This window comes from Petaurus breviceps, unplaced genomic scaffold, assembly GCF_028583685.1.
Source record: "Petaurus breviceps papuanus isolate PSGF00001 unplaced genomic scaffold, PetGlider_PUasm1.0 38, whole genome shotgun sequence".
In the NCBI taxonomy this organism is placed as follows: Eukaryota; Metazoa; Chordata; class Mammalia; order Diprotodontia; family Petauridae; genus Petaurus; species Petaurus breviceps.
The window spans coordinates 64,795,547-64,821,700 of NW_027186304.1; the positions used below are offsets into that span (position 1 = coordinate 64,795,547).

General features: G+C 37.9%; 1 protein-coding gene and 1 long non-coding RNA gene across 9 annotated transcripts in view; both read right to left on the reverse strand.

The window, feature by feature from the left end:
- The window catches only part of PLAG1 (PLAG1 zinc finger), a 73,186-nt gene that overhangs the window by 27,039 nt on the left and 19,993 nt on the right, over positions 1–26,154 (reverse strand). The gene's annotated exons all lie outside the window — the stretch shown is intronic.
- Positions 1,118–25,626, reverse strand: LOC138170558 (uncharacterized). Its single transcript, XR_011170662.1, has 2 exons — positions 10,995–25,626; positions 1,118–10,306 (listed from the first exon to the last, which is right to left on the reverse strand). It is a non-coding gene; the product is annotated as an uncharacterized lncRNA (long non-coding RNA).

Consider the following 26,154-nt stretch of genomic DNA (forward strand, 5'->3'; position numbering starts at 1 on the left):
AATATTTACTTTTTGTGTTTAAATTTTTCTTTCTCTCTTCTTATTGCTATTGTTAACAGTTCCAGAAAAAAATTAAATAATAGTGAAGAGAGTGGGAATCCTTGTTTTATTCTTCTATTTATAGGAAAAGGTACTAGTATATTCCCATTGCATATGATGCTTGCTTTTGGTTTTAGATTTTTTTATATTTAAAAAGTCCTTCTAGTAACATAATTTGTATTTTGGGGGGTTATATTTTGTAAAGATTTCTTCTGGCTCTAGTGAGATAATCATGTAGTTTGGGATATTTTGGTTTTTAATCATATTGATTCTTTTCCTAATTTTGAACCATCCTTGCTTCCCTGATATAAATCCAAATTGGTTATAATGAATAATTTCTTGAATAAATCAATGTTAGTCTGACAGAATTTCTTTAAAAAATGAATCAATATTCATTAATGATATTGACCTATTTATTCCCTTTTTGTCTTTTAGCTTTTCCTGGTTTAGGCATTAAGACCAGATTTGTCCCATATAAAGGTTTTAATAAGGTTCTTCCTCATTTTTGAGAATAATTGGTGAGCATACCTACTACGTAGCTATTCTTTAAATGTTTCACAGAATCCTTTTGTAAACCATCAGGACCAGAAATGTGTTTTTTTTTTCCTTTTCCCTTGAGTAGTTTTTTCATATACTTCTAATTTCATTTTTTGATAAAGGCTTATTTAAAATCTCTATCTGGTGGTATTCTGAGTTTTGGTATTTTGACTTTTTTAAGGTATTCTATTTCTCTGGTGTTCTTAGCTTTGTTAGCATATAAATGTATAAATTAGGTAGGTTCTGATATTTCTTTTTATTTGTTCTGTTTTTTTATTTCACCTTGCTCATTTGCTATTTTATTAACTTTATTTTCTGCCCTCTTCTTTTTAATCAGATTAAATCACTAAAGATCTGTCCATTTTATTACTCTTTCCAAAAGACCCAGCTTTTTATTTTATTTCTCATTTTATAGGGTTTTTTTTTGGTTTCCAGTTTAACGATTTCTTCTTTATTTTTATCTCCTGTTTTGTGCAATCTTAGTTTGTTGGCTTTCTAGTTTATAAAAATAAAGATTTAGTTCATTAATCCTCTTAAAAAATTTTTCTTTTTGCTAATGTATGTTTGAAGGGATGACTTCTCCAGTGAGGACTGCTTTAGTTGCATCCAAGGAATTTTGGTATGTTATTTCATTATCATCATTCTCTTTCACGTAATTATTGTTTCCATGATTTGTTTCCTGGGTCACTCACTATTTATTTCATTGTTGTCTCCTTTTTAAGATTTTTGTTATTAAGTGTCCTTTGTATTAGTCCCTGAGCCAATGACTGTAAAGGACTGCCTTTTCACATTTGTTTGCAATATCTCAGTGCCCTAATACATGGTCAGTTTTTATAAAGGTTTCACATGGTGCTGAGAAATACATATATTCTTCTGTAGTACAATTTAGAAGATGCCATAAAATCTTTTAGCTTTAGTCTCTACAACAATTTTTTAAGTTCTATATTTTCCCTTTTATTTATATTTCTGTTAAACTCATTCAAAACTGAGGAAGGACACTGAAATATCTTGACATTATTGTGTTACTATGTATACTGTAGCCCAGTTACTATTTCATTTCTGAATTTAGATGTTAAGGCATTTGGAGAATATAAATTTAATACCAATAGAAATTTTCTGTCTATAGTTCCTTTCAGCATAATATAGTTTCCTTGTTTACCTTAGTTTTCAAATGTTTGTTTTTTGTTTTTTTGGATAGCAGGATTGTAACTCCTGCTTTTTAGGGTTCACCTGATACAATAATTTCTGCCATTCTGTGTATACCTTTGTTTTTTAAAATGCATTTCTGCTAAGCATCAGATTATGGGGTTTTGTTGAGTTATCCAATTTGTCATTCTTTTTCATTTTATCAGACTAATTTAAAGTTAAGAGAATTAGCTTTATATTTTCCTCCATTTGTATATGACCATTCTTTTAAAGATTGTAATTTTTTCCCCTCATCTATAATATATGAACACAGTGAATTTCTTTTGTTATTTTATCAGTTTTTCTGAGGCTGTTCTATTCCCACCAGTTCTCTTTCTCTTACCCCTGGGTTCTCTCCATTTGTAACCCATTTCCCTTTGGATTTTTACTTTATGATTTCCTTTTCCTTTCCTGCTTTTATCTGGTTATTTAATTCTCCCCCTCTTCTTTTTCCTCTCAGTCAAGTAGAATCCCTCTGCTTTACTTCCCCTTTAACTTGTTCTGTTGATTAGTTTTTAAAATTTCATTTTCTTTGTCTCTTTCCAGGGAGGATTTCTCTTTCTCACTTTCTTCACTATCTAGACCTTCATTCTCTGGTTCACAGCCTCTATATTTATCTAGTCCCTCTCTCAACGCTGAATTCCTCATAGAATCCAAAACTTCCACAGCAGCTATTCTGAGCTCTCCACTCTAAGCAGTTTGTCACCGCCTTGTGGAGCTTGCCCTTTACCCCCTTTCCCATTGTGCCTCACTCCTAGAAAAATACCAATTCCTGCAAATGACAGTGAGAGCCATGCCCCACATAAGGATTTCCCCACCCCCATCCCTTAATATGAAGCCCATCAGTGACTTCAGCCCTCCTCAGGTTACTTATCCCTGTGGATATGCTTCAAAATCTCCTCCCAGGTTCTATGTTCTCCCACTCTTCCAAGCTCCAATTGTTCCTAAGAGCTCAGACTCCTCTAATCCAGGCACAAAATTAGTGGTCTTTCCAAGAATCAAATCCTCAAAGACAAACACCCAGAGGAAGGTCTCCATCTACCTTCAGAGAACATCTCTATTTTCTCATAGGTACATTCATTAGCGGCCTCCCCTTGCCTCATCTACCTCATGAAAGATGCAGTCATATTCTTCTCACTTCTAGTTCTCGCCTGGACCCGTACATATTATGAACTCTATTCTATTCTCTTCCCTATTCCCCTCTGTGAACCCTCCCATTTTATAATCTAATATCACAAAAAACACTGATTCCTATGTAGGTAGAGTACTGCAGAACTTAGTCCATACATAGTACCTCTCTACTACCACCTTCTTCTAACTTCTGCCTTCACACCATCTCCCTGTTTACATACAGAAAGAAATGTCTTAATGTTTTCTCCACTGTCTCTCTGTTTTAGCCTTTGGTTGCTACATTGTTCCTGCATTTCAATTGTCTGGGGTATTCAAGAAAGAAGTCATCTCTTCAGGTCTGTCTTTTTTTTTTTAAAATAAGAAACTTCAAATGCCTCTTAATTAGTGAACATCTATCTTTTTCATTTATGCTTAAACTCAGATGTGCAGATCTTTCCACAAAGTATGTCACCCTGTATTGCATTTTAAGGTCCAGCACTCTTTCAAACACATTTTTTTCCCTAAAAAACCTCTTTTTTTCCCTAATGAATATAAAATTGTTTTGTGTTATTAAAATTTTCCTTCCTTTGTATTTGAAGGTTCTTCTCTTGGTTGCTTGCAGAATTGGTTTTTTTTCTCAATGGAATTGTTCAATTTAACCAATATGTTTTAGGATTTTCCAGCTGTGGGTTTTTGGTTTTTTTCTGGAGGTGATGTATGGATTCTTTCCATTAGCACTTTGTTTTCTGGGCTTAGAAGTTCTGGGAAGTTTCCTTCTATTATAGCGTTCAGGTTTTGTAATTTGTCATGTTCTATTGTAAGAAGAACTGGAGTAGGACCTTTGGTATCTTGGCTTCCCCATTGGAGAATACCAATGACTAGTTTGCCCAAGCACATCCAGACTTCTTGGACTCCGGAGAAACTTTGGCATTTTTAAATTCCTCCAACAGATTTACCATGAACATTTGAGAGCTATTTTTTCCACCTTCATTTAGATCATCGTTCATTTAAAGTTTTTGTTCTGATATATTTGATGCCCATCATCTTTTCAAATAATGTATAATTTAAAATGTGTATTTTGTGATGCCAGAAGGGACAAAAAGCTGAAGCTTCAATGATGTCTTAGCAGTTATTATCTAGTTGTAATTAACTTCTTGGTGCTGGACGCCGTGTGGCTCCATAAGGTCCATTGCTGGCAATGGACATGTCAGGAGCAACCAGTTTGAATAAATTAAAGAAATACAAAAAAAAAATTATGCTTCCTGTCTTCAAGAGCGCCATATTTTGTTTGTACTTACAGTATATTTTCTTTGATTTTATTGCTTTTTTGCTTCTCTTCTTTCAGCTTGTTCTTTGCCTCTGTGTATTTTTATTTATAATTTGCCTTCTTTGCTTCCTTGGTGAGACTTACCAACACAGATTCAAGTTTTTCTACTTAGACAATTATTTCTGCCATTCAGGCCCTAAATTCTGCTCTCATAATTCTCAACTCTATTTTAAACAACTCAAGAATAGCAAGCTCCCCTCAAAATTCATGGAGTCCTCTGTCCTATCATTGCTGAATCATTTTCCTGTGTTTTTTCATTATTCACAAATGCCTGAATTCTTTTACTAGATCTAGAGGTCTTTTTCTGTTAAGGTCTTCTCTGTTCCTTTATCTGGTTACGCTCAAGGTCTTTCAATTTTCTTCCACTTGAGATCTTTGGTAATTTCATTCTTTCCCCCTCCTATTAACATTTTGAATGCCTCCCTTCTGATGGTGGTTTCTCTGAGGGTTAGATCTTAAAGTGCCTCAGCCTCCTCCTAGGGGCCTGGCAATTCATGGTAAATCAGCTTAGGCTATTGTCCCAAATTACTTTTTTGGGGGGGAGTGGGTAGGGAGTGGGAGGCAGAACTGCCCCAGGTTGATTCTCAGGGACTCTTTCCCTCAGGCTCATTGGAATGCCACAAAAAAGCCCACCCTCTCCACTTTCCTCACACCTACGGCATCCCACCCAGTCCCCTATGTTCCTCCCTTGTCTGATTCAGTGGTAGAATAATGCCAATTTGTGGTTTTCTAAGTCAACATGCAGTCCACAGGGATCTACTGCTTCATCTCTGGTGCACAGTTTCCATTAAGGAGAGGTTTCAAAAGTCATGAGTATCCGAGAAAAAGTCTAGCCTTCCATCCGGTTGGGCATATGAACCAGAAGCGAGGCATACTTTTCAGATGTGGATAATGGGTTAATCTGGAAGAGGAAGTGACTGGCAATTGATACTGATAGTAAAAATTAGGTAAATTAAAAAAAAAATCATAATTACTATGCTTAACCATTTGTACTATAAATATTAACTGGCCACAGTTAAAATTTAGGAGAAAGAAATTATTCTGTTTATACCTACATTCAAAACCAAATCTCTTTAAAAAATATAACTATTCAACAATAACTTAGTAGGTTCCTACCATCGAGGCACTGTGCTAAGTGCTGGAGATAGAGGAGTAAAAAAGGGAAACAAGTTCTTACCCTCAAAGAACTTACATTCTATTGGAAAGAATAGGCAAACTAGCAGATAAAACCTGCCTAGACACTCAAAAGTTTCACACACTAGGTTTGCAGCTTAGGAAAGAAAACAAAAGTGTAGGATGAAAGAGAGATTGAAGCAAGAAGCCATGTTACTTTAGTGACTTGTCAGATGTGTCAGGGTTGGCCTCAATGTTTTGAACTTGAGTGAATAGGAGAATGACAGAAACTAGAAGTCAGAAGAGGGACTGAGATGATATTCATTTTTAGAAACACTGAGTTTGTTTCATGTGGAGATATGTGGAAGACTAGAAATGAATCTTAGGAGCCTATTAGGTACTAGAGATATGGACAGCTGTGAGAGTTAAAAGTCACGCAAACAGAAAAAACTCCCAAGTGAATTGTAGTTTGAGAAACATGATTCTGGAAACTTATTTGTAAATCACCTTTCTACAAAGGAGCCATATGACTTCAGCATACCCAGTACAATCTAGAATAAAACATTGTAAAACAGAATTTATAGGTCTAGAATACTTATTCCAGGTTCCATGTAAAAGATTGTAACATATCTCCAAAGTGAAGTGGGTATCACTAATGAGCAATAATGTCTTTTTTTTAATTAAGGAATAAAAAAGTAAATTATTTACTATAGCAATTCTAGCTTTAACAATTAACTGAAAAGCAGCTAAAAGCACTTATGTTTTAAAAAATTAATTTCACCACATTCTACCCCTCCAACAAGCTTTCCTTTGCTTTTGGCAGATACATTTACCAATGCAGATGGCTACCTTGCCTCCTCCCATTTTCCCCATCTTCTTATACTTTATTTCTCTCCATGTACTATAATGGCCCAATGAATACTGACCTTGCTTGCTCCTCCTAGCTACAAGCTTTTTCACTGGCTGCTGCTCATGCCTGGAGTTCTTCCTCCTCTTATCTCTGCCTCCTGGCTTAATTCCAAATTCAGCTAAAATCCCACGTTCTGCAAGAAACCTTTTAGTTTTCCTTTAATGCTGGTGCCTTCCCTTTAAAATTATCTCCAATGTATCCTTTATAAATCTGTTTGCATGTTTTCTCCTCCAAAGCACTGCCATCTCCCAAAAGAAAAAAAAGACATCAATATTATCAATTTACAAGTCCCATTCAAGTCTTATTAAAGATGCATATACATGGTTCTAAAACATATTCTCAACTGTTAAAATACAGAGGAAACCAGTTTAATTCACCTGTTAATTTATGGACTAGCATATTATACTTCCTATCTAAACGTTCTACTATGAATGCAACCTAGTAAGTTAGAGAAACTGAATAAATTCTAAGACAAAGTCCATTAACCACAGTAAAACCCTTAAAGAAAAACTATAGATTTAATTGTATTTATTAGCATAATTATTTGGTTTATTTTTAGTTCACTGAACTAAATAAACAAAAGCTAGATTTTTAAAGTGATGAGAAAAAGAGGCAAAAGCCATCAGTAAATAATTTTTAAGTGAATTTAGGTTTTGGACTTGAGTCACTGTCAGAAAGCAATGTGAATCTTCTGGACCTTTCCTACTTTGTAACCTAGAATAAGGAAGAAATATGCTGTCACTATATCACTCACCATAATAGTAAAAGCAATTCTATCCTTCTAAACCATCTCCTTTATGTGTTCTCATTGCTTTCTGAATGAAAGAAAAAAAAAAAAGGTGGGAGGAAAAAGAGGAGTGATGGCACTGAATCTTATTCACTGTCATTTCCTAGGACTCTACTCCTAGAGCACAATGATTCAAAACTGCACAGGATAAAATGTTGTGATACTGAAGCCAAAACTAGGATTCCTCATCATGACTAAAACAAAACATTTAGAATTATGTAATTTTTTTGTTCCCACTGAAAAGTTAATTATATTATTATGCCATGTCAGTTAGGGTTAATAAGAAATTATTATAGCCTAAAATGTTAACATTTCTGATTTTTAAGTAGAACTTTTTTGAAGTTCAAGCTCCAGGTCACCTGCAAATTGCATACAGATAATACATGCTTCAAGCAATGTTAGCATTAACTTGGATAGTTCTTAACCAGTTCTAGCAAAAACACAAGCCTGGTCCTAAAATCTAAGGAATGGAGTTTGATTGTCTCAGGCTTCCTGCTCCTGAGCCCTGCCCCTCCTCTTTAAAAGTGGGAAAAAGAAAAGACGTTAGATGAACATCTATCTAAGACATAGTGAACAATGTTTTCAGCAGATCTTAGAAGCAACATTGAAAAATATTACTGATATTTTCAGGAAAACCAGCACACTGCTACTAAGATTATTTAAAAAAAAAGAAATAAGAAAACATCAACAATAAATATGGAGTCTGATAATGGGATCTATATGAGAAGAAATATAAAGTGACACTGAGTCACGCTCAAATGGTGAATAAATTATTTGCACAGTGCAGAGGAATGGGAAAAAAACAAACTATCAGTCCCATCTATTAGAACAAAAAAACAGGAGAAAGGTACCTTCAGAAGTCACTAATGTAAGACAGCAGGAACCTCTCCTGTTTGATTTCCTACAACCCATTTGCCTGGAGCACAGGGAGGGTCACAATCAAGACAACAGAAATACTGTCAATATCCTGTTGCCCAACTGGAACATGATGTCATAGAACAGCAATAACTCTTCAAATTTGTTCAATCATCTATATGTGGATAACTGGAATTTACCATAAAAAAGAGAACGGCCAACTCTCCTGCATTTCACTGGGATTCACTTGGAACCAAGAGATTCCTGGCTTCCAATCACTGTTTTGTTTTTTCCCTGGGATACCAGGAAGCAGCTGTGTGTAGCTGCTGTGCCACCTCGTGTCCGTGCCTGGTATTTATTTCACAGTGACCCAGAGAGGGAAGTGGGAAGAAAGGGAGGTGATGCACAGAAACAGCACCAGTTACTCTTTTGTATACAACTCACCTCGGATAATCACCTCTAATGAAAGCACACTAGATTAGCAAATATGAATCAATGGATCCATGATTTTTGAAAAGTGGCTACTTCCTTCACAAAGACCAGCTAAGCCACTCTTTTCTCATTCTGTGCAATTCATGCTATCAACTTTTCACAAATCCTGTGTGGCAAACTTATATACAAATAAAATCTCATTACCACTCAGAGTTCTATATGAAGCTACTTCTTCCAACAGCGCTTTGTTGGGCTAATAAAGGTAATCTTATATAACAAGCATTCTGGTACCTGTCCAAGGAGCCCTTTAAAAAGAACTTGAAGGAGCTGGCACTGTAGGTGGGAAAATGAGAACTAAAGTGAGTTTTTATCTTGACACCAAGTTGCAATTATCCTACAAATCTTCTTACTCCTCCACTGAAAATCCACATGAGATCAAAGTCCTAAACGACTCAGGGCCTAGGAGGAAAGGGATATTAAATGTGTGTCCATGATACCTTTCTGCCTTATTGGGTTCAAAGGGCTTCTTTTCATTTACTACACTACCATATACAAACTGTGTAATATTTTACCTTTAAATTAGATTTCTGCAATATTTGTTTTAACAAAACAATCTGGTTGTTCCTATAGATATTATACTGGAATGTTACCTGTATGTAAATGGAACCCAGATACCATCATATGCTACACCCAATTTCCTAAGTTCCTGGGAGGGCTAAAAAAAAAAAAAAGTAAACATATGGAATATCTTAATAAGAAAAAATTTAACCTGATCATATTTCCTTCCTTTATAATTTTCTCTAGCTCCCTTTAAAAGTTCCTTGTGGCTTCTACTCTACTTTTAATTTATCTTAATTCAAATATCTTAGGCACCTCTTACACTATCATACAGGTCTACTCATCACATTTGTTTTCTAAACAGTGCTCTATCACAACAATATCTAAGTTCCTTCCCCTATTCTTCTCCTTTTATTCCCCACTTTAAAAAAAAAATTTTTTTTACATTCTCTTTTTTTTTTTTTATTAAAGCAATCAGGGTTAAGTAACTTGTTCAAGGTTACACGGCCAGTTATTTCTGGGTGTGGTGCTAAGTATCTGAGCCCAGATTTGATCCCCAGGTCATCCTGACATTGGGACCGGTGCTCTTACTTGCTGTGCTACCTGGCCGCCCCTCCCCACTTCTTAAGTAGATCTCAAAATATCATCAAGCAGTCTAATGAATAGCAACAAAAGAGAAAAAGGAATGAAGTCATGAACTGTTTACCTACACTTGCTATTAAATAAAAAAAAGGAAGGGATTACTTGTAAAGTGTGTGGAAAGGGTACGTGTTAAGTATGCTTAACATCTCTACAGGGTCAAAGCTGTACACACCCTTCCAAAGTTTCTTTTAAAAAGGAATATTGCTGTGTCTGGAAAAGGAAAATGGTTATCCATGTATATGCATATTTTATCTGTGTGTATCTCTCAAATAACAGAAAAAGTCTAAAGTACTTAAGGTAACTTGCAAAATATAGTTTAATGCTGACTTCAGGTTTTTTATAAACTGAGATTGTTCTTTCTTATTTTCTTTCTTTGATTATTCAAATAACAAGCCTAATCCTAACAGTAAATTAATTAACTTCTAAAAGGTCTATAAACTATTTTAGAGAATCAGAATGTAGTTTACTCCACAAGAGTAATTTTAGTTCATAAGATACTACTTAATGTTATCGTTGATATGTTACAATTAATTTCCTACTTTAAAAAATAATTTTTGCATGAATCTAAAGGAAGAAAATACAATCAAAATTCTTATTATATGCAAATTAAATTGAATAACAAAATTGGGAGGCAAAAATTAGTGTAACAGAAAAGTGTTGGATATGGAGGAGATTCTCATCTCAGAAGATTCTTGGCAGCATTTTCAGCAAGTCACTTCACCTCTAAGTGCTTCCCTCTGAATCAACCAGTCAACGAGCATTTATCAAGTGCTTTTGTGTCAAGAACCATGCAGAGCAAAGGTTTCCTCATCTACAAAAGGAAAATAATACTATTTGTACTGACTACCTCACAAAACTGTAAACACTGTAAACTTTAAAATAGCATACACCTGTGGGTTATAATTATTAAGCGAATAGCAGCATGGAATATTTTTTTAAAACATATTCCAAACTTATTTGAATAATTTAGAAAGAATAATTCTTTTCTCCGAGAGTTACTAGTTGTGCCACCCTGGACAAACCTCAACAAGAGGTTAAGTAGTTCTATTTGTCCCAGATTCTTCAACTGTAAAATGGGGATAATAATAGCACCTACTACTCAGGGCTGCTGTGAGGATTAAATGAGATAGTACTTGTATAGCACTTTGCAAACCTTAAAGTGCTATATAAATGCTAGTTATTTTTACCAAATAAAAGTTCAAAATAATTATTCCTGAGTCTTCTGGATAAGTAGGGAAGGTCTAACTCCTAGCCATTCTGGAACACCCATTCATGGGGCTCCTTCCCAGAATCTCTTGGGGCTTTCTACAATTCCACTTCCAAAAGTTACCCCACCTGAACCTAACCATCCTCTCTTACAAAACTTTTCATCAGAAGCCTAAAGACTAGGGATGATAACAAGCCACCTACCTACAGGGGGCAGCTAGGTGGCCCAATGGATGGAGAGCCAGGTCTGAAGATAAGAAGACCTAAGTTCAAATCTAGCCTCAGATACTTACTAGCTATGTGACCCTGGGTAAGTCACTTAATCCTGTTTGCCTCAATTTCACCATCTGTAAAATGAAATGGAGAAGGAAATGGCAAAGCACTCCAGTATCAAAGGAGGTCATGAAGAGTTTAACATGACTGAACAACAACAACCTCATTCCTTAAGGATCAACAAATTCACATCCCCTCATATCTTCCCCATCTCAGTGATTCTGAACTCCAAGTTATTATTGCTCAAATCCCATTCTCTATCTCTCCCTCCTCCACTCAAATGCTGCCCACAACTATTCCCTAATTTTAAATTCCCCTCAATGCAACCCTAACACGACACTCTAAAACTGCCCATCCTTTCCACGTCACCCTGGAATGCCTGCTCCAAAAGTATCAAAACTAGCTGTCACCTTTTCCTTTCTCACTCCTTCCATCTTTTTGCACTCCCTCTTGATGCCATACCTTGGCCACCCTTTTTAGCACCAGTTGTACTTTTACTTCCCCTCACTCACTAGCTGAGGTGGGAGACTTGGATTTCTCCTTGCTCACCACAAACACTTCTAGGCTCTTTCCTTCTACCATCATTCAGTGACTTGAGTGAATCTGGAGGTTCCCTCAGTGCATATCTACTACCCCAACAAGATTCTGGTAGCTTTTGTTTATCAACCTCCAGGAAACTCTCCTTCCTTCCTCAATGATTTCAGTGCCTGGTTCACAGTCTCTCTTCTCTCCAACTCCTGCCCTCATATTATGGGTCTTCAACATACATAGTGATAATTTCTGAAATAACTTAACCTCACAATTCTTCAATACATTAATTTCCCTTAACCTACTCTACCACACCGCTTTAGCTACATAGAGATGCTCATACCCATTTTGCCATCACATACAAGTGATCCACTTCCAAGTGTATGAGCTCTGAAATTCCTTATTTGATCACAATCTGTTGTCATCCCACTATTCTCTCTCTGTTGCAACCCCCCAACCCTGTTCTTCATCCTCAGTGTGACTTCCAACCCTTTCACCCCTCAGTTCTTTCCCAGATCATCACCCCTGCAGAGGCTACACTTTCCTTCCTTTCCCACCTTGACCCTTGGTGAACTGGTTCAGCTGTGCACTGTCCTCGTCACTCAAGTTCCTTCCTCCTATATCTTTTTGCCAGTCTTGCCCTTGTAAACCTCAGCCTTAGAGTACTCTCATCATCCTAGGGATAACAATAGCACCTACCTCATAGGGTTGTTGTGAGGATCACATAAGATGACTTTAGTATAGGAAATGGCATACAGTAGGTGCTTAATAAGTGCCTGTTCCCTTCCCTTCTCCTTATCTGCTATCTTTGCTCCTACCCCCCACTTACTGTTGAATGAAGATGGAGAAAATAACAAAACTGACTGGATCCACTACAAATTTGTTACATAACCTCAACTGGGTCCTCTTTATGGCAAGACAATCTATTCTCTCCCCCCTTTATACTATTTTATTTTTTCTCTTCCTTCCCTACCCCTCCGCAAGTTGGCAAGCAATCTGATATAGGCTATACATGTACAATTCTATTAGACATATTTCTACACTAGTCATGTTGTGAAAGAAGAATCAGGAAAAGGAAAAAATCATGAAAAAGAAAGTTGAACAAAAAAAGAGAAAATATTATGCTTTGATCTACATTCAGACAGCATACATTTTTCTCTGGATGTGGATAACATTTTCCATCGTGAGTCTTTGGGAGTTGTCTTAGATCCTTGCATTGCTGAGAAGAGCTAAGTCTATCTAAGTCAGACATCGAACAATGTTGCTGTTTCTGTGTACAGTATTCTCCTGGTTCTGCTCACTTCATTCACTGTCAGTTCATGTAAGTCCTTTCAGGTTTTTCTGAAATCTGCCTAACTGATTCACTAATCCACTTACTAGTGGTTTTTCCAAATCTTTTCATCCTTCCTCACATCTCCCAAGTCTACTTCTCTCCTTACTCTCTCAGCTGAGAACTTTGCCTTATAATTCACTGAAAAAATTGAGGCCATTCACACAGAGCTCCCTCTTCTTTCCTACTCATGTCATGTCACTTAGATGCTTTCCCCCACTATCTCCTCCTTTAACTCCTGCCTCACATGAAGAGGGGCTCCTTCTCCTTGCTAGAGCAAACCCCTCCAACAGGAGCAAGGGGATCCCATCCATTCCATCCCACCTTTTCCAGTAGACTGTCTTCTTTTATCATCCTTATTGTCTCACTAACCTTTAGTCTCAGTATATTAACTGTTTCCCTTCTGCCTACAGACATGCTCATGTTCCCCTTACTCCACCCTCAAAAAGCTCCCACATGATCCATGCATTCCCTATATTCCTATCTATCTGTCTATCTATCTACCTCGATATGTATTGTCCTTTTTGTGACTCATTTATTTGAGAATGTTCTCTACAAACAAATTTATCAATAAAATTATCCATTTCCTTTTCTCTCACTTTTTTCTTAACCCTCTGTGGTCTGGCTTTTGACTCATGGATTCAACTAAAGCTGCTCTTCAAAGTTACCAATGATTTCTTAATTGCCAAACCTAATGTTTCCCCCCCTCAAGTCTCCATCTTTCTAGACTTCTCTGCAGCCTATGACAGTCTGCAGACTATCAGTCACCCTCTTCTCCTTGATACTGTCTTCTCTGTAGGTTTTCATGACGCTGCTCTTTCCGGCTTCTCCTCTTGCCCATCCAACAACTCTTCCTCAGTCTCTTTTGATGATCTTTATCCAAACCATGCCTACTAACACTGGGTTTCCTCTAAGCCTCTGTCCTGGGTCCTCTTCTCTTCTCCCTACACATTATTTTACTGGGTGATCTCATCAGAATCTCATGGATTCAGTTATCATCTCTACTTGGATATTTCTAAGATCTGTTCTCTCCTAAACTCCACATCTCACATCTTCAACTGCCTATTGGGCAGCTTGAATTGGATGTTCTATAGACATCTTAACCTTAAAATTTTCAAAGCCCTGTCTTCTTCTTAACTTCCCAATCACTGCCAAAGGCGCTATCATCCTTCTAATTCACCCAGGCTCTACACTAGGTGCCATCCTCTTTCACCTCCCATATTCAGTCTGTTGCCAAGTCTTGTCAGTGTGACCTTAACAAGGCCACTTGTTTATGCTAACTTCTCTCTTCTGACCCTGCCATCATCCTGTTGTTACTTTGGGTCCAAACTATTGCAACAGCTTTCTGTTTTGTCTCTCTGCCTCAAGTCTCTCCCAAAATACACCAGTCCATTTTCCCTCAGCTGTCAAACTGATATTCCTAAAGCACAGGTCCAACCATATCACCCTGCCCTTCCTCCCCAGCTTGCCATTCAATAAACTCCAGTGGCTGTTACCATCAGGATCAAATATAAACTCTTGTTTGGCTTGTACAGTTCTTTATAACATGACTCCTTCCTTCCTACCTTGATAAGTTTTCTCCTACCTTACTCTCTTCCCCTTGCTCTGCAATCCAGAGGCACTGGCCTTCTTCCTGTTCCTACCATAAGACAATCTGTTTCCTCACCTCGTGCATTTTCATGGCTTGTCTCAAATGCCTAAAATTCTCTCCATCCTTATCTCTGCCTCCTGGCTTCCTTCAATTCCCAGCTAAAGTCTCACCTTCTATAAGAAGCTTTTCCCAGTCTTCCTTATGTTAGTGCCTTCCCTCTAAAGCTGTTTCCCATTTATTTTGTATATATCTTGTTTACACTGAGTTGTTTACATACTGTCTCCCCATTAGATCATGAGCTCCTTGAGAGCAGAGACTTTTTTTGCCTTTATATCTCCAATATTTAGCACAGTATCTGGCATATACTAGGTATTTAGTAAGTGTTTATTGACATAACCAGACTTCTAGGAACTGAGTGGAGATTTTTTTCAAGTAAGGTAAATTCAGTTACCTTTTAATATAAATTTGTCTTTTCTCTCTCCCTTACACTGTAAGTTCTATAGAGCATACTTTCAAAAGATGTGGCTGGGCTTTGGCATTACTTTCTGATCATTATTCTGAATTGAGGTTTTACAGTTTTGGTGGGCCTTTGGTAGTAGGGTTGACTTCCAAATTACATTTTTCTCCCTTAGGTGAGAATCCCAATTCTTGACCTGCTTACCTGACAAAACTGTCACGAGGCTCAAATGAGATAACATTTTTAAATGGTTAGTACTTCACAACTGCAAGGACCTATGATTTTATTTCTGTGTGCACTGCCTTGACCAGCTGAGATATTTAGCTCTTTATAAGACTGTGGCTGAAAAAAAAAATACATTTCCTAGTGACCAACCTTCCAGGGATGGGACTGACTCTCCAACAACTAAAGGAAGTCTATCACTGATCTATACTTTAAGCCTTTCCAGATAGGTATGACATGCCAGAACTTGTCCTAGAGATCTAAAGATTAGGTTACACCAAGACAATGTCCTAGACTGAACTGCAGTGGAGTCCTATTCTGATCTCATATAATTTTAAAACTATAAAATCTTTTGCAAATATAAGATCTTGTTCATATCTAAATTAGTTTCACAGACTCTCAGACTTGTTTTAAATTATAAGTCCACAAGAATCCCCTTGTACAACATACCCAACAAATGGTCATCCAGCTTTCACTTCACAATTTGATTTCTGACACCTCATTTAATAGAAACCAGTGGTCTTCTAACTGTCAGATCTGACAGCCATTCCTCAGAACTCATCCTTCCTGGCCTTCCTGGATTAGACAATGCTCTTTATCCTCTCTTTCTAGATACTTCTCCTACTCTGAATTTGAGTGACACTGATCTATCTTATTGCTCTCCTCCTTCCTTCTTGTCAGTATCTTTAGCTCATCATCCCTATCACAACCTCAAATATAAGTGTAGCTAAAGGTATCCTATGATTGCTTCTTTCCTCTCTTCTACATGACCTCAACTCAAATGGGTTTAATTTTCATCTTTACATGGAGACTCCCAGGTTTATAGACAGTTTTATTTTTTTTTCTCTTGAGCTTCAGCTTTGCATCATCAACTGCCCACTGGCCATTTCAAATAAGGATGTCCTGAAGGCATCTCAGACTCAACACATCAAAAACAATTCATTATATTTACCCTTGAATCCCTTGTCCCATTTCCAAATTTCCCAATTTCAGTCCGAGGAACCACCATTCTTCCATCCTCCTAGGTTTATAACCACAACTGTGTCACTTACTTCACACATTTACTCTACTGACAACTATTGTTGTGCCTATCTTTACAACATCTATTGCATATCTATGTTCCCTTCTCTCTACTCCCACCTACTACACTATTTCAGAACCTCATCATTTTCTCATTTAGGCTATTTTTGATAGCCTTGGTTCTCCCTGCCCCGTCTTACACAGCATTCCTTCTTCTTTAGTAGTGCTGAACTCAAATAGAAACAGATCCCTCCAGGCCACCACATACTGATATAGAAAAGCACAAACTAACAACATCTATACATTATTTTTACTCATTTTGTTAAACATTTCCCAATTACAATTTAATATGCTTGGTGGATGCCTATTATTTCTAAGAACAAATACAAACACCTCTGCTTTTCAAAACATTTCACAGCTTGGCCCAAATTACTTTTCCAGGCTAGTTACACTTCAAGGTCCAGTCAATCTCACCTTCTTACTTTTTCAAACCCGATGTTCCACTTCTGCTTTTGCACTAGCCATCTCCTATTCTTGAAATGCACTTCACCCTATCTACCTGCCTACATTAAAAAAAAAAAAACACTACCCCCCCAAAAAAAAGACCTGTTTGCTTCAGTTTCTTCAACTATAAGAATCGAAATGAGACATTTGTAAGAGTGCTTAGCTTAGTGCCTGGCATACAGCAGATCTACATAAATGCTTACTCTCTTCCCTTCTCTCCTCTAGTTTCCTTTAAGACTCAGTTCAAATGTTACCTCATACTTGAAATCAGTCCTGATACCTGAATTGCTAGTACCCACCCTCATTACCTTGTGTATTGACCTATATATGCAGATATATAAATATCTACTCAGATAAATTAAGCTGGGTGCCACTCTAACACTTCCATTTTTGGATAGTTCTAATTGTTTTTATCATGTTGAGTTTTAATAAACTTCTTTGGAACTTCTGCCCACTGCTCCTAGCTCCTGTGGGGCCAAGGAGAACAAACTTAATCTCTCTTCCATGTAGCAGCATTTTTAAAAAATACTTGAGGAAAGAAGAGAATCTGAGGGTTAAGGGAAAAAAAAAAACTTATTATCAAGTATGTCTGATCAAGGTCTATAACCAGGAAAAGAAGGGTATTAACATAAACATTAGTGGTCAAAGGATAAGAAAAGTTTTCAAGAGAATAATTACAAACTACAACCAATATGTAAAAAAGTGCTCCAAATCACTAATGTAACAAATGCAAATCAAAACTTCTGAGGTCTTACATAGCATCCAGTCCACTGGCCATGATGACATAAGATGGAAATGGTCAATAATGGAGGGACTAAAGAAAAACAGACACACTATTATTGTCAGTGGATCTATGAAATGGTCTAACCCAGGGGTGGGGAGTCTGTGGCCTCAAGGCCACCAGGTCCTCATATGTGGCCCTTTTTGACTAAATCCAAACTTCACCCAACAAATCCCCTCAATAAAAGGATTTGTTCTGTAAAACTTGGACTCAGTCAAAAGGCCACACCCAAGGACCTAGAAAGCCACATGTGGCTGCAAGGCTGCAGGTTGCCCACCCCTGGTCTAACCACTCTAGAAATAATTTGGAATTATGCTAATAAAGTGACTACTATGACCACTAATCTATACTCCTTACCTCAGGGATCCCACTTCTAGGAATACATACATCAAAATATAGGAGTACCTTTTGAGGTAATAAAGAGATTTAAACAAAGCAGATGCTAGTCATTAGGAAATGGCTTAAATTATGGGTCATGAATATATGAGAATAATCCTGTATCATAAGAAATGATTACTATGAAGAATTCAGAGAGACACAAGGTAAAACACATGAACTTATGCCAACTATATTAGCAGAAACAGGAAAACAATGTATGCCTATGATGATGTTAACAAAATAATAAATCTGAATTTTATGTAATTATGACTAAACTTGCTATCAGTGATGAGTTGAAAAAATGTAGCTCTGTCTAGCTTTGCAGAGATGGTCTTAGAATAGGAATGTGTAATATTTTATATATTATCAGACCCAATTTATATGTTGGGTTTGCTGAAACTCTCCCCCTCTTAAAATATGTGTTACAAGGGATGACTTGCTGTGAAGCAGAAGTGGGGTTATTACTTGGAAATGAAGGTGATAAATGACAATCGTTTTTTAAATAAAAATAAAATAAAATCCTCTAGTAGCTGAAATGTTCCTCCTCCTCCTCCCCTGTTCCACTTTTCTTCTCCTGGCTTTAGTTCCCCTCAAATAAGGGAACTAAACCTCTCAGTATCCACATCACTCTCCTCTAGATATTATCCAGCTTGTCAATGACTTCCTAAATTGTAGCACCCAGAACTAAACAAAATACACCAGATCTCCTCTTACAAAGACAGAATACAGGGAAATTACAGGAAATTACTACCTGGACACTATATTTCTCTTAAAGTAGACTAATACTGCCACATTGCAAAGCTGACCTAGACTGAGTGTGCAGTTCACTAAAAACTCCACATCTTTTTGTTTGCTTTCCTTCAGCACACATCAAATGAGGGAGCATCATGAGTAGCAGGTAAGTTTGAAAATTTGCTAAGTCACAAAAGATAATTACCACTACAAATCAATCTTTTGATGGGGAATAGTCAGTCAATATGCCCACAGTCAGGAGATGGAGTGTCTTGCTCAAGGAATAAGCGAAGAGGCCAGTGTCACTGGACTAAAGAGCATGTGTGCTGAGGGAGGAGCAGAAGGGCAGTGTATGACGTAGGAAGAGTAGAAAGATGGGAGGAGAACAAATTAGGAAGGACTGTGAACGCCTAGAGATGACAGGAAGCCACAGGAGTTGACTGGGGGGTTAGAGCAGGAGTGACATGGTCAGGCTTGGCTTTAGGAAGAACACTGTCAGTGGAGAACGGACTGGAGCTGGGGGAGACCTGTGGCAGGCAGATCGATCAGGAGGCCATGATAACAGCACAGGTATGAGGTGATAAGGGCCTATACCAGAATGGTGGTAGGGTCAGAGGAGAGAAAAGGAGATGTTATGAAGGCAAAATACATAGAAATTGGCAACAGAATAGATAATAGGCTGAGGGAGAGTGAAAAGTCAAGGATGACACCTACATTGCTAGCCTGGGTGACTAGGAGGATGACGGTGCCCTTAAAAGTACGAGGGAACTCAGGGAGAGGGGAGGCTTTCAGAAAAGGTAATGAGATCAGTTTGGGACATCTTAAGCTTAAGATATCTATGTGACAAGCAGTTTGAAATGTCCAGTAGGCTGCTGGAGATAACAGAGGTTAAGGCTCGACAAGTACATTTAAGAATCATCAATCTAGAGATAAATGGATCTATGGGATCTGATGACATCACTAAGTGAAACAGTATAGAGGGAGGTGAGAAGAAGGCTCATGACTTAGCCCTATGAGATACCCATGACTAGTGGATGTGACCTGGATGAAGAACCAGCAAGAGACTGAGAAGGAGCAATCAGGTAGTAGGAAAGGAACCAGAAGATATACTGTCACAAAGACCTAGAGAGAAGAGAGTGCCAAGAAGAAGGCAAATAGCAGTATCAAAGCCAAGAAGGATGAGGATTGAGAAAAGGCCATTAGAGAGTGTTAGTAACTTTGGAGAGAGCAATTTTGGTTGAATTATGGGGTTAGAAGTCAGTTTACAGCGTTATGAGAGGAAAAGAAGTGGAGGCATCTATTACAGAGAGCCTTCTCAAAAAGTTTTATCACAAAAGGGAGGAGAGAAATGGGACTATAACTAGCGGAGATGTGCGAGTTTTTTGAGGAACTGGTGTGTGTGTTTGTGTGTAGGGAATTGGACATGTTTTCAGGCAGAAAAGAAACAGCCAGTAGATAGAGAGACTGAAGATAAATGAAAGGAGGCAATCTGCTGGAGAAGACAAGATGGGAGGAACCACTTGTAAATGTAGTTGTTGTTCAGTCATTAAGTTGTATCCAACTCTTTGTGACCAATAGTGTCCATGGGGTTTTCTGGGCAAAGATACTGGAGTGGTTTGCCATTTCTTTCTCCAGCAGATTAAGGCAAACAGGTTAAGTTACTTGCCCAGGGTCACAGAGATAATAAGTATCTGAGGTCAGATATGAACTTTTAGGCTTCCTGACTCCAGGCCTAGTGCTCTATCCACTGAGCCACCTACCTGCCTCTGTAAATAAAGAGGGGTGGCTGTGGCATGTAGAAGGTTCACCTCATTATGTGAAACATGGATGAAAGCAGAAATAGTGGTAAAAGGCATCTGGGTGATGTGAGAGAAGGAGGAGGGGAAAAGAGAGGGCCCTCTGAGAATGGCCTCAGGAGGGGAAAAGAGAGGGCCCTCTGAGAATGGCCTCAGTTTTTTCCATTAAAATATGAAGCAAGATTCTCAGCTGAGAGTAGGAAGAGAAGACACTAAGGGTTTGAGGAGGGATTAAAAAGGTTTAGAAAAGCCTCCGTGGAGCAGCATGTCGAGTTAATTAGGGAGGTGTAAAAGAAGTGCCTTGCCAATGATGAGGGCTCAGACGACGTTATATAAGAAATTTTTAGTGGACCCAGTCAGTACAGTTTCATAAATTTCTCCAATGCTTATGAGAGGAAAGAAGTGGAGGCATCTATTACTGAGAGCCTTCTCAGAAAGTGTTAAGAATAAATCAAGTGCGAGTTGTTGTTCAGGTAGCTCAGCACCACTTTTGTAGAAGTAAAGGGAGTGAGGTGAGAATGATATAAGACTAAGGCTTGGTGGCAAGACATGATGATGAAAAAGAGACTCAAGACAAGAGAAAGCACAGAGTTGAACTGATTCACAAAGGGGTCAAAATGGGGAAGAGGGAAGAGAGAAGAGTGTAGCTAGCGCAGAGTGATGACCTGAGGAAAATGTAAATGTTGAAGGGATCAGAGGTCACCATATAGACAAAGAACAGGATTTGGGGTTGCAGGACAGAGAAAGAGGTAGAATGACAAGAGCTTGTGATGGACAAGGGAATTTCAGAGTTACAAACATAGAAGTGAGGCATTTGTGGGTTATGGCAAGACCAAAGGTATAATCACATGTAGCTGAGATGAAGAGCAGGAGTAGGATTAGGAATTAGGGAAGAAAGACTGTGAGCCAGGAACTGAATTTACTGAGGAAAGAAGGGGAGTGTCTTGGAGGCTGGCAAACAACAGCTACCAGAATCTTGATTGAATGACAGATAGGCATTGAATGATCTCAAAGGAGAAAAGATTACTGAGTGATAGCGGTAGTGGGAGGAATGATATGCCAACTCCTTCATCTCAAACCAGTGAGTTGGGGGAAAATAAGTGAAAATAAAGCCAGTGACAGACAAAGTCTCCAAGGAGGCCATGTCATCAGAAACGGGCCAGATCTTGGTGAGTCAGAAGATGGAAGCAATAGAAAATGAAAAGATTAAAATAAAAGCAAGTTTTCTGCCCATGGAACATGTATTTCAGACAGCACAGTGTATGGAGTGGGGAGCTTTAGAGTGAGAGACAGTGAGGTAATCAAGTTGAGGGCAACACAAAGGGAAGGAGATAGGACGATACAGTTTAAAATGGCAGATAGGGAAAGCATCTATTTTATCTACATCACACAGTTTTATTTGTAGTCAATTAGTGAACTACTTGTGTTATTAAGAACCAAACTCTAGATTTTTGTTGGTTCTCTCAAATTTTTGCTATGTTTAATTCAGTTTAAACAACAATCTACTACACATGATGCACTGGACTAGGTACTGTGATACAAAAATGAAATAAGATATGGTCTTTGCCCCCTAAGAGTTTTGTAATCCATATGGATTACGATAAATTATACAGCTATAGGATAACTTCTATTATAGTTAAGTGCATAGGAAAGAATCCAAACAGGGTGACATATGAGATTCGAGAGGGCTATCAATAAAGCCCTTAAATGACAATGATTCTCTTCTCCTGCCTTCCTTGCAGGCGTGAGTGGATACTGCTCTTACTACACATTGTGCCAACTAGTTCAGTTTGGGCAAGTGAATGAGGAAGGAGGAAGGAGATATGGAGCAGGAAATTCTGCCATATCACAGCAAAGCTTCCATAAAACACCCAGAGCCAGCTATCTACCTATAAAGCTATCACATACTTAGTGATATTGCTATGACTACATATATCCAAAAGAGAGACAGAGGGAATTTTCCTTCTACTATCTATAGGACATTCCCAACTAGATTATTTTTCTATCACCTAAAGCAAAACATGTCAACTCAAGATTTTATTAAGGAACAAAATTCCCTGAAAATATAATAACCACTGCCTTGAATTTCAAGAATTTTTTAAAAAAACACAATTTATAAACTTTAGTATTTTCTTTTCCTTCCTCTCAGTTCTTTTCTTATTTTTGCTTCTCAATTAAAGAAAGATCTCAATAGCCATTTTCCATGGGAAAAAAAGTGAAATAAAACCTAAGCTGCCTCCTCCTTTGTGGGATAGAGGATGTTTGCTCCTTTGCTCTGGCAAGCTCTTCTTCTTCTTCCTCTGTGGTTTTATGAAAGGAGCACTAGGCTAACAAATGACAGGTTTGAGATTTAACTTTTACTAATGGTCTTTGAGCAATTATCTTCTGGGTCTCAGATTACTCATCTGACAAACCAGCAGGTTGCACATGACCAATATCCAGTTTTCAAATCCCCAAATTCTAAGATTCAACTTTCCTTTTAAGTATTCTTTCTTTCTAACTTCAATAGAAACTTTCGATCCTATTCTCTAGCTTATTGCTTGATTAAACTCCCTCCTTCCCTTCTGCATCTTACTCCAACTCCTCTCTTAGGTAGCAAGGTGAATTCTCTTTCCCCTACTGTATTAAACTCTTTCCTCTAACAACTATATACCATCTCTTCCTTAGACTCCATGTTTCACTTCTGCCACTACCATAGCACTTAATAATTTAGCAAATATCTGAAAACTTATTCTGGTAGATACAAGTTAATCAAGACATGGTCTCTGCCTTCAATCTGTTTACAATCTAGTATGAGACAGGATGGAATAAATAAGGGACTGAACATAAGAACTACTATGTAGTAGTGAGCTTAGCATAAAATTATAGTGACCTCAATCAGAAAAATTTTGTGACTTTAACCACTTTACAACTCTGAGGTAAGAACTAAGAAGGTGGATGACTGGGGATTTGCAGAATACTGTCCACCCCAGTGCAGACCCTCATCAGCTCATACCAGGACTTTAGTTGATTTGCCTACCAAAAGTTTCTCCCCTCTCCAAGTCATCCTCCTCTGAGCTGTGATCTCTCTAAAGCACAGGTCTGACCATGTCACTCTTTGACTCAATAACTCTTAGAGGCTTCTCATAACCTACAGGACTAAATAGAAATCTGTTTGACATTAAAAGCCCTTCAAAACCTAGGCCAGACTTTGCAGTCTTCTTACACCTTATTCACCACCCCTGCTCCCCTATGCTCTTTGATCAAATGACACTGGCCTCCTTGCTACTCCTAGAACAAGAACTCTCTCTCTTGATTCCAGGCATTTCCACTGGCTGTCTCCCATGCATGGAATACTCTCCCTTTTCATTTCAACCTCCTGGACTCCCTGACTTCCTTCGATTTCCAACTAAAATCCCACCTTCTACGGGAAACCCTTCTTGATCCCCTTAATTCTAGTGCCTTCTCTCTACTGTTTATTTCCAGTTATTTGCATCTTGGTTCTCTCCTGAAATCATGAGCTCCCCATGAGCTTCCCAACCCATTCCCTTGCTTCTCAAAAACATACCCTTTCAGTTCTTCCTAACATGGTCCCTTGATTCTTTACTCATATTCCAGCTCATCACTCTTGAGTTCCCTTTTCTTTGAGCACAAAATTTAGATGACTTCTTTCTGTTAATGTCATAGAAGAGGATATTCTTCAGGCTTGTGTTGGACAAGCTAAGATCCCTTCTAGCTCTGTGATTCTCTGATTCCCTATGTAACTAATCTTGACTTGATGGTTAGTCATTTTGACCCTGAAATCTTCTTTCACTCTTGAATCCCTTTCCTTCTTGTTATTCCATTATTCAATCAGTCACTAAATATTTATTAAGCACCTGCCATGTGCCACACACTGTGCTAAGCACCTGGGATACAAACTGTGACTCAGTTAAAAAACTACTCTGAACCTCCTAAAAAGTGGAGAAAATAATACCTATACTACCTACCTCACAGGGTTAACAATCAAATTAGATAATGTATATGAAATACTTTGTAAACATTAAAGTGCTACATAAATATTAGCTATCCCTATTATAAGTAAAAGGAGATGTTCATGAGAGTTGAGGCAAAGGTCCTATAAGTCAGAGGTATTAGATAAGTTAACAACAAAAATATCAAATCATGGAGGATGAAAGCTGGAAATCTGATAGGAAGACTAAACCAGGTGGCAAAATCAATGAGTAAGATTTTTAGAAAGAGTGCCCAGATGCTTTGAGGAGATTCAGAATTCCAAGACACTGTGAAAGTATCATTACCCATTCTGTCAAGGTTATATTAACAAGGCATTTTGGGTATATTTTAGGTATCCTATTTGTGGTCATTACTATGGGCAACCAGCCCCAGAATGATTGAACTCTAGTCTCCAAAGATGCCAGTATTCTATTGCTAAGCTATGAAAAAAAATGGCACTATTGCCATCCAGTCTTCCTACCTGACATTCATAGAATTTGCGTAAACAGATCCTACTTTCTTGACTACAGTACAAGAGACTTTCAAGTCAAGGGCTTCATAGAGTATTATATTCTGTTTCTTTGCCCTCATCCCCACTGAACACCCTCTGTTACAGAAGGCACATTGCTTCTTCCAACCTGTTGCCTGATGCCTTTATTCATTCTCCCTCTATCTACTCACCTGCAAAAATATAAGGCTTTTCTGTTTTGGAGAGAGCCTGGTATGAGAAGATGCAGTCTCTTTACTCTGTATCACCCATCTTTATATATTTCAGTGTGATGTGAGACCCTTACACTAACCAACATCTCACCATCTGTCTGAAGCTTTGATATAAAGTTCTTTCTGTGTTTTTCTTCCTCTCCTCTCCCTCCCATGTACAGATCCCGTTCCCTACTTACCACAGCCTTATCCTGACCCACTTTGGATTCCACTCACATATGCTCCTTTGGAGACACATACTCTCTCTAGTTTTTAGTTCCCCTCCCCCCAAAAAAGAAGACTAGAGAAATGTCTCTACCTCACTACTACCATACACACACAACTAGCATTTATGGAATGCTTTAAAGTTTGCAAAGCACTTTACATGTTAACTCATTAACACAGAAACTGAACTGGCAATGAACTCTGGGTATCTGTGGCAGGGGACGGGGACTGAGGGATGTGGCATCCTCCAACCCCCAACAGAGTCTGTTCTGTATATTTACTAGGTCCCAATATATCTACTTCTCCCTAATTCTTCTATCCCCCTTTAAGAAACCTCCTTACTCAGTACAGAACTACTATACTAGTTTTAGATTTAATATAAATAAATAGGGACAGATTCCTGGGTAGAATAAAAACAGTGACAATCAACAGAGCTGCCAAGTCATCAGAACCAGGGATGGTGCTGTGCTAAGATAGAAAGAGGAAACAAGGACTCCTAAATTATCTTGTATTCGTGTATTTATTTTAAATATATGTGATTGTCTCCCACGATAGAATGTAAGTTCCTTGAGGACAAAAATTTTCTTTCTTTAGCAGCTTACATTGTGTTTGGTTTATAGTAGGCACTTAAAAGGTGTTTTTGATTGATTGTTGAGGGCATATTCACTAGCAAGAACTTGAAAAGAAAGAGGATTTCTGAGTGATAGCATCACAACAAGGGTGTGGAATGCCAGAGTAAAGCAAGAAGAGTGCTACCTTTCTCCAAGCCCTTGAGTAAGGGAAAGACATAAGAAAAGGTTCAGTCAACTTTGAATAGAATGATGAAAAATATGGTATAGTTAGGGAAAAGCCAAGTTTCATTTAATAAAAGAAATGTAAGCATATGAGGAAAGACCACTTAAATAACAAAATGTTTATACTATCTTATAAACAAGATAGATGTTT